The sequence below is a fragment of the Adiantum capillus-veneris genome, chromosome 26 (assembly GCF_014529385.1).
Source record: "Adiantum capillus-veneris isolate H3 chromosome 26, ASM1452938v2, whole genome shotgun sequence".
Taxonomy (NCBI): domain Eukaryota; kingdom Viridiplantae; phylum Streptophyta; class Polypodiopsida; order Polypodiales; family Pteridaceae; genus Adiantum; species Adiantum capillus-veneris.
This window is the reverse complement of record NC_140956.1, coordinates 100,136,778-100,149,381: the sequence shown is the minus strand read 5'-3', so window position 1 is coordinate 100,149,381 and position 12,604 is coordinate 100,136,778.

Sequence of the window (12,604 nt, the reverse complement as noted above, 5' to 3'; positions counted from 1 at the left end):
GTCAATTTAAGTTGATGATTTTGACTCCGAATCGTGTGGGCTATAGTCTTTTGAGACGCTATTGGTTCCAGTGTCAGTCAAGCCCCTTCATCTAGTAGGTCATCAGAAGATATATGCATTGCTCCTAAAGGTACAATTGGTGGAATTTCATCCCCCTCAAGTGTTACCCACGTCATTCCCCTATTCCCCCAAGCATCTATGGTTGCTGCTAGGTGGACCCAATCCAATTGTCAGACTCAATCATCCCAGGTAGAACATCCATATAAGGAGAATGTTCCCCAACATCAGTGTCCATTTTACATGTGTAACAATACTGCAATGGGGCCGAGTGAATTGTGTGTTAGATCTATGGTCAATTATAAATCTGTTTCCTAGAGGATGTGCTCGACCAGTTATAAGGTCAACTCCAATGACAAAGTCTTGGAATTGCAAGTAGACATGGTTTTTAGACCAGTCGTGCACCATTTTTTCTTCCCTCATGAAAGGACGTCCTAAGATCATCTCAGATGACATAGTGTGCTTGGAGAAATCCATAACAATAAAGGTATGCCTTATTTTGTGTCCAAAGACCTTGATCTTGAGATCTTCTAGCATCCCAATAGATTTAACAATAGTCCCATTGGCCGTCTTTACCACTATGTTTGTAGTCCCAAGGTGAGGTCTTCCCATAGTTTCCTAGCAATTTTTAGTCACAATGCTAACCCCAATGCCCCCATCAAGGATTCCCTTCACAATTAATCCCTTGTTAGTGATTGATATGGTCGCATTGGATTCATCGCCTTCAAAGTATTGTCCCAACTTGTTAACAGGTATTTCAACAACAAAGTTCTCATATAAGTTGGGTTGTCAATCTAAATGTTCCTCTTGTATTGACACCTCCCTAGATCCATCCATCTGTGCAAATTGCGGTAGCCCAACTTTAAGTTCTCCATTGAGGAAAGCTCGAAGACCTAAGAATAGCTCGGGGTCTTCACATAGTTTGGACATGATGGTGGTTCTAACTTCTGAAGCCATGAAATCCATCAATTTGGCAATATTTAACGGTACTTTTTGGGCTTCAGTCCCTTGACGTGGGGAAGATGGAATCTCCATTTCTTTGATAGGGTCAGGTAGTCCCTCTGTAAACATTCTCTCCAAGAAGAAGGGAGTACGCCCACATTCCCATGACTTAAAGTCACTTTCTTCTTGGATGACACTTGGTATGGCTAGTGGTCTATGGACTTTGTGAGGTTGCTTTTGCGAAGGGAGCACTGTGTCAATAATCTAGATCTGCCTAGTTGCTGGCTCTAGATCCCTTTGGGTCTCTTCTACCAAACTCATTAATTGCTTGACTCACTTGATCTCCTCTGTAGGGTTTGGGTAAGTTCCTATCTTCTTCTGGGTCCTAGCCACTGTGGCTCATGTGATGATCTTCCTTGTTGGTTTCTTTCCTAGTGGTTGTTTTAGTCTCCATGGTCTCGTTTGAATCAGAATCCATTTCAGAGTCGTTCATATATACAGGGTCATCACTGTTGGGGTATAAAGCCCAATGTGGTCGCCCAGGTAAGTGAGCGGGCCGCCAGGTATGTACACATATTCTTTTGTAAAAACCTAATAAGAACTCACTATGCTCTACACATTACAGTAGAGAGAGTTCACCATATCGTCGTGCTCTTCTTCTTGCACTCTCTCTCGTGTCACACTTCCGCTCGTACTCCTTCAACTGGTATCAGAGCTCAGATTGAGGCTCGGGGCAGCACTGCAGGAGGCTAGAGTCACCAGCTCATATTGGAGTGAAATTCGACAGGCGAAGACACGGCCCCAAATCTCGTGGGAAAATCCGAAGGGCTTGGTGTTGTCAGAATTTCATTCTGAGGTCATCTCGGCCACCGTTCGGCTTCGACAAAGGTCTGCGCAGACCATTTTCGACTACGTGGTCTTGACGAGTGCAGATCCGACTCTACAAATTTGGGGTTTTCGGCCTGCGATTGCAGGTGCTGAGGATATCGACACTCCCAGAGTGTTGATTTGTGGCTGTCTACACATCGAAGGCGTGTCACATACGACACGGGCATCTACACACAGTCTGTAGGAGACATCCACTAGTTCATCAGGTAGCTTGTGTTTGCTGCTTGATATTCCAGATTTCATCCTGACATTGCAGGTACTTCCACATGGGATGTATTGTCAGAGATGATGTATGTCTATTGAGGGTTTGCTGACCGTCGCAGCGGTTACAGCATACAGTGGGAAATTTGTGGATGTATGACTTTGTGGGAAGTCTATGTATTGTCAGATTTACTGCAGCCTTTGTTGAGGGTCGAGTGAGGTTTTATTGAGCTGGGAGATTCTCAAATGTTGAGATCCTTTTGGCGATACAGGTCTTGGAGCGATCCCTCGAGCACCCTTAGATAGGCAGCTAGGATGTATTGACTGTGAGTTAGACAGTTGGGATTGCATCTATGCTTTACTGCCGTTGAGGCATTGTCGCAGTCTATGCTTACAGGACAGTGACAGGACAGTCAGAGACAGTACAGGTGCAGGACAGGTTTACCCACAGCTTACAGTGTTAGAGAGACAGTGGTTTTTTGAGCTGTTTTTGGTCTGTTTTTAGTACACCAGAGCCATTTTACAAAGGAGACTCTGCCAAAATTTCTGCAGAATCTGAAGCTTTCTTGGTTCATTTGACAGGTTGATATTGGTTCAGAGGTCAGTTTACAGGGGAAACTCTGCCGAATTTTTCCCAGGAAAGTAAACTACTGTAAAGCGTAGCTATGGTTGGATCACAGGACACTGCTCTTTACAATATCAAGAAGCTGGATGGAACCAATTTCCCATTGTGGAAGCAACAGATTTGGCACGTGTTGGTACAAAAGAAGCAGATAAAACCTATAAATCTCAAGGGAATAAAACCAGAAGATATGGACGAAGATGAATGGAGCGAAATGGATGAATTGGGACTTTCTACCATTATGCTGACTTTGGCAGAAAGCGTTTACTTCAATGTAGCAGACGAGATGTCGGCTTATCAAGCATGGTTAAAGCTGAGTGATCTTTATGAGAAGCAGAGTGCAGCTTCACAGGTATACTGGCTTAAGAAGCTTGTTGACTTGAAGATGAAAGAAGGGACACCTATGTCCAATCATCTGAATGAATTCAACACAATCTACAGTCAGTTGTCAGCTCAAGGTGTCAAGTTTGATGAACCTGTTAGAGCTATGTTCCTGTTGATCACATTGCCGGAAAGTTTGGACACTTTTCTCACAGCTTTGAGTAATTCTGCACCTCCAGATGGTTTGAACATAGCAGGTGTAGAAGGAAGTCTGCTTACTAAAGGCAAAGGAACAGCCTTAGTTGTCAGGGGAAGGACCAAAGAAAATTACAAAGGTGGAAAGAGGAATCAGTCTCGTAGCAAGTCCCGCAGTGCTAAAGGCAAGAGTGACATAGAATGCTACCATTGTGGCAAGAAGGGTCACATGAAAAGAGATTGCAGAGAATGGAAAGCAGAAAAAGGCAAAGAGAAAGCTGAAGACCATGGTGAGAAGAACAAGTCCTCAGTGAAGATTCAAGAAATAAATGTGACAAACACTGTTGTAGAGGATGACAGTCTAGTGTCAGGAGACATCTACTTCTTGAAGAATACAATGGACTCAGCTCTTCTTACAACATCTGATGGAAATGCACTGAGTGACTGGATTATAGACTCAGGGGCATCACTTCATGTGTCTCCAAACAAGGAGTGGTTTACCTCTTATGTGCCCACTAAAGATCATGTTCGGCTAGGCAATGGGCAGACATGTGAGATCTTAGGTGTTGGAGATGTTCAATTGAAGTTTCAGAATGGCTCTTCTTTCACGCTGAAGAATGTGAGACATGTTCCCGCAATTACAAAGAGCTTGATCAGCACAAGTTTACTTGATGATGCTGGCTACGTCACCACTTTTGGACAGAACATGTGGAAGATATCCAAGGGTTCTATGACAGTAGCACATGGAGTAAATTCTGGAGGACTTTACATGATTTATGTATCAAATGTCTCTAAAAATGTAATCAATGTAACCGAGCAGCCGAACGTTTCTTTGTGGCATAGCCGGTTAGGACATATGTCCAAAAAGGGAATGGAAATCTTGTCTCGTTCTGGTTATTACCCTAGCTTTTCATTTAATGATTTTTAATTCTGTGAACATTGTCTGTATGGTAAGCAAACACAGCAGCCACATAAGCATAGAAGCAATAGAAGAGATACACAGTTGGCACTTGTTCATAGTGATTTGTGTGGACCTATGCCTAACCTATCTCTAGGGGGAGCTTCTTACTTTATGACATTTATAGATGATTACTCGAGGAAAGTATGGGTTTACTTTCTCAAGCACAAGGATGAAGCGTTGAGTGTTTTCAAAACGTTTGTGACACTTGTGGAGAATCAGAGTGGCAAGAAGCTTAAATGCTTACGCACTGGTGGAGAGTATGTTTCAAAGGCCTTTCAGGACTTTTGTGAGTCAAAAGGTATAAAACGTGAACTTACTGCTCCTTACAATCCTCCTCAAAATGGTGTTGCTGAGAGGATGAATAGGACCATACAAGAGAAGGTCAGAAGTATGTTGTCTAATGCACAGCTGCCAAATGGGTTTTGGGCTGAAGCTGTATCAACAGCTGTTCATCTTGTAAATAGATCTCCTAGCAAGGTTTTGCAGAAGGATTCAGTGCCAGAGATGGTATGGTCAGGCAAAATGCCCTCATACAAGCATCTCAGAGTCTTTGGCTGTGAGGCATATACTCACGTTCCAAAGGAATTTAGGAACAAACTTGAGCCAAAGAGTAGAAAGTGCATCTTTCTAGGCTATGGTAATTCTGGTGAGATGGGGTACAGACTTTGGGATCCCGAATCCAGAAAGGTTGTCCATAGCAATGATGTTCACTTTAATGAATCCAAATATCATTCTAAACCAGAGAGGGTTGAGGAGATTAGAAGAGTTGTCTTCCAAGAAGATGGACCTGCACGTGCAAGACAAAATGTCAGGGCTCAAGAGGAGCAAGGACAAGATAGAGTGGAACCACAGGTTGTGGCTGAGCCTGAGCCACCTATTGTGCGTAGATCTGGACGTGTCACGCGACCTCCTGATAGGTTTTTTCCATCTATGAACTATGTCATGTTGATTGATTGCAATGAGCCTTCATGTTACAAGGAAGCAGTGCAAATGAAGGACTCATGGAATTGGAAATTGGCCATGCAGTCAGAGATGACAGCTCTGCATAAAAACAAGACATGGAAGCTAGTTAAATTACCACAGGGCAAAAAGGCTCTACCTTGTAAATGGGTTTACAGGTATAAGATCACCGCTCATGATAGTCAGCCAAAGTACAAAGCAAGGCTTGTTGCCAAGGGCTTTAAGCAAGAATAAAGCATTGACTTTGATGAAGTCTTCTCTCCGGTGGTCAAGATGACTACATTGAGATGCTTTCTTGCATTGGTTGCCATATTAGATTTGGTGTTGCACCAAATGGATGTCAAGACAGCGTTCTTGCATGGTGATTTAGATGTGGAAATTTACATGCAGCAGCCAGAAGGGTTTGTTGAGAAAGGCAAGGAAGATTGGGTATGCCAGTTGTTAAAGAGTCTTTATGGCTTAAAACAATCACCGAGGGCATGGTACCATAATTCCACAAGTTTATGCTTTCTCAAGGCTACAAACGTAGTGAGTTTGATAACTGTCTATATACAAAGAAGGCTAAGGATGGTAGTTGGCTGATCCTTATTTTGTATGTGGATGACATGTTGATTGTTGGCAAGCACTTGGAAGAAATTTCAGCTTTGAAGTCAAAGATGGCAAAATCGTTTGACATGAAAGACATGGGTGAGGCAAGTCATATACTTGGTATGCGCATTGAGAGAGACAGATCAAAGAAGTTGATTTGGTTATCTCAAACAGAGTATATTGACAAGGTTTTGCAACGTTTCAATATGAAGAAGGGAAAGGCACTGAGTGTTCCATTGCCACCATATGTGAAACTTAGCAAACAAGATTGTCCTGTGTCTGAGGAAGAACAGGCTGAAATGGATAAGATTCCATATGCGTCTGCAGTGGGTAGTTTGATGTATGCAATGATTGCTACTCGCCCAGACATTGCATTTGCAGTGGGAGTAGTAAGTCGATACATGTCAAACCCAGGAAAGAAACATTGGGAGGAAGTGAAAGGAATATTGAGATACCTGAAAGCTACAAAGAGTATGTGTATATGCTATGGGAGTCAGGAGCTAAGTGTAAAGGGTTTTACAGACTCAGATTATGCAGGTGACTTAGACAACCGAAGGTCTACGTCAGGGTATGTCTTTACATTGGCTGGTGGAGCAGTATCATGGCGTTCTAGATTACAAGATTGTGTTACTCAGTCTACTACAGAGGCTGAATATGTTGCAGCATCAGAGGCATGCAAAGAATCAATTTGGCTTAATCGACTAGTAACAGATTTGGGAATCAAAGAAGAGATGCCTGTGTTATATTGTGATAGTCAAAGTGCTATACAATTGGCTCGCAATCCAGTTTATCACTCAAAGACAAAGCACGTGGATGTGAAGTATCATTTCATCAGGGAAATGCTCGAGGATAAGCAACTTCAGCTTGTCAAAGTTCACACCAAAGAAAATCCTGCTGATCTACTTACAAAAGGACTTCCCTCAGAGAGCTTTGCGCATTTTCGCAAGCAGTTAGGTGTAGGGTAGTACATCACTTCTCTACATCTCTTGTATATTAGCTTGTATAGTAGCTTCTCTCACACTTAAAGTACCACATTGGACTTTAAGTGGGAGGTTGTTGGGGTACAAAGCCCAATGTGGTCGCCCAGGTAAGTGGGCGGGCCGCCAGGTATGTACACATATTCTTTTTTAAAAACCTAATAAGAACTCACTATGCTCTACACATTACAGTAGAGCGATTTCACCATATCGTCGTGCTCTTCTTCTCGCACTCTCTCTCGTGTCGCACTTCCGCTCGTACTCCTTCAATCACCAATCCCTATGTTAGTCTTTGAACTGGGGTCTGATTTCGCTACTTTTTACCATCTCTTCCTTCGTGTTTTCTTCTTCTTCTGAGATTGGGCAATTGATGTTGTGTCTCTTTCTTCAAGATATAATTTTGGTTTTGGAGCATTGATCATGTGAGTAAATTTACTGGTACCACGGGTGTACTTTGTGAGGGCTACTTGACAACCTCAATTAAATTCAATGGCGTGATCTTTGGCGCATTAGGATTATTCAGACATTGGGCAATCAAATGATCTATGCCACATCAATTACACATAAGTATCGGCATTGTAGATGTGTTTCTTGATTGGTTTGCATTGGTGTGGCGTTCTTTTGTAATCTAATAGGACACTCGCTACACAATGTGAACCTCCACACTCATAGCATTGAATATGTGGTCTCTTGCTGTGAAATTGATATTTTGGCCTCTTACCACAAGAGCAGCCACTTGATAGACATGTTTAACTTGTCCCCAATAGTCCTTCATGAAGTATTGTCGACTCTCTTCAAGTGCATCAATTCCTTAGGCAATATTAGGGTCTATATCTTCCTCACAGCCTTCCAAATAAGTAATAGACGACTCACAACCCACTTGATTCACAGAAGTGATTCTTGGATGTGGTGGTTGCGGTCCTAGCACTGGAGGTGGTAAGGGTGTTGTTTGAACAACATTCTGGATCCTAGGGACCATTTGGTGTGACGATTGTTCAAGAGGTGGGGTCGGCTCGAGGTGTGTCCATCCATGCTAAGGTTGGTCTATTGGCCATTGCATGTTTAAATACTATGCAATCCTTGGCTTGATGACCATACCTCCCACATGCATTGCAATTCCCATTAAATTTTACTCTAAAAGTAGGGAATTCATTAGTACTATGAGGACCATAGCAAATTGAGCACCATTGTTGCTCCCTTCTTGGATACATATGATTGTTTTGTGGAGCACGATTGTCTCTAAGAATTTATTGAATGGCCTTGGTGAGATCTGTTAAAGTCATCTCACATATCTTTGGCTCTTTAGCAATAGGCTTTATGGTCATTGGCTCATGCCCCAATGCTTGCGAGCTAGTAGATTTAGGCTCAACAGACACTCTTTCTCCTTGAGTCATTAAATTATCCTCCAATTGGACCGCATTGGTGGTGAGTGCTTCCCAAGTGGTGATACCTCTAATGACTAGACTATTATAGATATCCTCATGTCGAGGTCCCCTAATGAATCTATCAAGAAATTGGTTATTATTGAAGCGCTCATTTGGATTACAACGAGAATTCAAAAGCTTCAAGCGACTAATAAATTCTCTCACGACTCGCCTTCCTCTCGTTGGGCTTTCTGGAGCTGAGATGCTACACCCCAAAGTACTCCCTCTCGTATGTACTCTTTCAAGAAGAGTCTGCGAAGAGTAGGGTAAATCATCTTCTCTTCCATTCTTAGGGTTATATACCAATCCATGCCTTTACACTTAAGGTCAGGCTTAAAGCATTACTCTTATGCATGTCATTGTGTTCTTCTAGGGAATTGCATATTTGTTCAAACACTTTTATATGTTTTATCACATCTCTGTCTCTACTAAATCTTTGTGTGAGCTTGTCTATTTGTACTGCCTTACTTCTAGGCTCTCTATCAGGCGTGTTACACATATTTTCAGCAATGGATCGACCAATAGATTGAGCAAGTGTTGCCAAGTCACCTAAGTGAGCATGTATAGTGGGGACAGGCGCTCTTGAGACTGCATGTAGAATGGGGGTTGGCAATGGGCTTGGCGTACAGGAAGCCCTTGGGTTCCAAGTTTGGTACGGTGTTGTGCCATGTGGTGACCCAAAGTTCATGTGTGTGGCCCTAGGCATAGCAGACGTGGGATGTGACATGGTAATGCTATATGGTATGGTCCCATTGAAATAAGAGCTTGGATGTTGTGGTTGTGGAGCATAAGTTGTTGAAACAATGGGAGGGGTAAGAGCTATATGAGTACGAGGACCTATAGGTGCATATGATTGATACACACTTGTAGGTACTGTTGTAGGCATTGGGCCACCATGTAGCGGTGCTTTACTAATGAATGAGGTCCATGGCGTGTTTTTTTGCATGCCCATCACTCGGGTAGGCATGGTAGCCATGGTGTCATCAAGAGAAGGATGAGCTAAACTTGAAAAAGTAAAGCTATCAATTGTGAGCTCATATTGTATTGAGACCCCTAGCAAAACAACATATAGAGGATCCATTAGGCTTATCGAGGGAGTCTCCATTTGCGATAAAGTTGGTTGCCTAGCCTTCCCTGTATCCAAGAATCTCATGAGACCCATTGAAGGCATGTGGATCCCCTTGTTCAGCCTCTCAAGCTCAATAACCCTATGGATGACATCACAAACTCTTTGTTGTTGCTCCTCTATGCTAGTAGCACCCGTTGTGGATTGTAGGATATCTAACCAACCCACATGAGGTGTGACCTGTGTATAGGTTAGTTAAAGTCTCCATTTGTAGTTCATACTCTCAGTTTTTATTTAGAAACGCTCCCTTTACGATTGAGGTGCTAGGGGTGTCCTTTGAGCTAGATGCAATGTGGCTCTCTATGGGTTGACCCTTAGTGGTTGCTAATTCAGGAGCACTTGATTGCTCGCCTAGCATGGATGTTGACATAGGGGCTTTCACTTTTAACTCTCTCCTTTGCTCTGCCTTGCGCAGGCTCTCGATTTCCTTTTCCCTAGCAGCTATGATATATCTCTCAACCTCTGGTACTTCGGCAAGGCTTCTCCCATCAGGTAATATAACCTCAGAGGGGAATAAACTCTGAAGAGTCAAGGGGTGCAATGAATGGAGTATTCACATGCACACTCTCTAGGAGCATGGGATCTACGTTGGTCATGGGTGGAGAATTTACTTCCCCACCCCCTTCATTCACATCGTTAGCTCCATGTTCGGAGCGAGTGGCTCTACTAAAAGTATCCTTCAAGCGGCTAAGCACGCTCGGCCCAGACCGTGGGCCCATGGCATGCATGTCTTGGCTTGAACTATCGGGATTAGGCATTGGGTAACCTTAGGAAGAGTCACTAGACGCAATATGTGGGTCCTGAGTGGTACTACCTTGGGTTCCCGTTGAGGGCCTAGAGCCTAAGGTGGAGGAATAACGAGTGCCCGCATAAACGGAGACACTCTCTATGTGATCGTCCTCTAGCACACGACCAGAGTGTAGGTGCATGTGACCTCAACACTCTAGAAGCATTCATGAGTTCCCGTGAAGGCCGCTCACCTAGTTTTTTAGGTGTTTACAATCCTTTTTTTTGGTTATTTTTTGTCCCTTTTCTAACCAAGCCACGAAATATGGCATATGATAGCCCAAAACGAGCATTTTGGCTAGATGGACATGCCGTGGTTTATAGCCCATGATTCGATTACGTAAAGCCCTCAGTATCCTAAAAACAACCTTTTTCTAGTAGGGGAGAAGGCTAGAATTAGTAAGTCCAAAGAGTGAGTGTGAAGGTCCTAGTCTTTATATATAAACTAATGTGTATACTATATCATAAGACTGTGGACTAAGGCCTGGGCCTGGGCTCTGGGCCTGGGCTCGGGCTCGGGGGAAGATCCCGATCCCTTCCTTTTAAAACAATATTTTTATAAATTTCTTTTTTGCTTTGAGTTTTCTTTTTGATCCCAGATAATTCGAGTGTTTTTTTATTAAAAAATTTAACATTTTAAAAAGTTTTTTTTTCAAAAAATCTTTTTTCTGTGTGGATAATGTTGCCGCATGGGTGCCGAGCTCACGCGCGCACACAATAGCTCCCAGTAGTTTTGTCTAACGTGCCTGTAGCTAACATTGCTAACTAACGCTAATTAATATTACTAACACTAATTACCTATGCTCACACACTACCTATCACAGTAAGCTACACATAGTCAACCTTCTCATTGTCTACTGTACTTCTCAATGTCTACTGCACATTACATAACTAAACACTAACTAACAGATCTAATAACACCTGCACCTTACAGAGATTAACAAATTTAACAACACATGTTCATTACAGCACTTAACAGAGCTAACAAAAACTTGCACATTGCAACCATTTGACATATCTAACATATTAACTTAACAAAAACCAAAAACAGATGAAAGAAAGGCTTCTAGAGGTAGCACTGAGTGCTCCTCAAGCTTAGTACAAGGCAATCCCCGGAAAACAGTGCCAAAAATGTACGCTTTACCGCACATGTCGGAGGTTGGGAACTTGCATGTGCATTGTGTGCGAGCCTCAAAAGGTTGCAAACACACAACTAGATAGTCCTAGCAAGCTCAAAGAAACAATGGTGTGTCACTCATTGCTCAAAGCTTCCGTCGTGAAGGATTCTGTGCTGCAAAGAAGAAGGAGCCGTCGCAATGCTCGATCACTCTCTCTCTCTCTCTCTCTCTCTCTCTCTCTCTCTCTCTCTCTCTCAAGCATACACACATCTTCAAGTAGCATTTAAATCAACCTTAAATTCAGCAATATGTCTCTCATTTGGTCCAGTGATCAGTAAATCATCCACATAAAGAACCACAATAAGAAGTACATCACCCTCACACTTTACAACAATGTGCTTTCTGGTGAGCTGTTACGAAAGCCTCGTTTGAACAAATGAGTGTCGGCTTTCTCATACCAAGCACGAGGAGATTGCTTCAACCCATGCAAAGCTTTGTTACATTTGCACACCTTATCCTCTTGTCCTTTCTTGACAAAACCGCAAGGCTGCGTTACATAAACTTCCTCAAATATGTCACCATTCAAGAAAGTAGTAACAATGTCTGATTGATGTACATCTCAACCAAAATGAGCTGCCAATGCACATAGACAATGCACAGTAGTCATACAACAAGTGGGAGCAAAAGTCTCTTCATAATCTATGCCTTTTTGATGTGCATAACCCTTTGCAACAAGTCGAGCCTTATAGCGATAAATCTCACCATCCGACTTGCGTTTCAACTTGTAAACCCACTTTGTACCGATGGCCTTTTGGCCAAGAGGAAAATCACATAAAGTCCATGTGTCATTTTCTATAAGTGCATCATATTCTGATGCATGACAATCATCCATTTTTTTGAATTTTGTGCTTCATCAAAAGATAGAGGTTCCTCAACTTCATGTAAGCTAGACATAGCCAAAGCATAACAATCTAATGCATAAGATGCATGGCAAGAGCCTGAACAAGTGCGACTAGACAAAGGTGCATCCAATTTACTGTCACGCAATGTATGCACCAACCATTTTGGCATACCTCTAGCATGCTCATTTTCAGCCCTTTCCTCATCAAGTACATCATGTACATCTGCATCAGTAATAGGCTGACCTGTAACATTTTCAAAAACCACCATAGGCTGTACATTTGACTCATTGGAATTTACATTCGAACTTCCACCACTGAAAAGAGGCAACAAAGTGTCATAAATGTCATGTGAGCTTACATTACTGTCTCTAGTACATGACAACAAGGGCTGAACAGAATCTTCCACAAACACAACATCCTGTGAAACCAGAGTACGCTTTGTTTGTGGATGATACAACCTGTAACCTTTTCTTTCAGCACTATAATCAACAAAACTACATTTGATAGCCTTATCATCCAATTTTCTGTGATGCGTT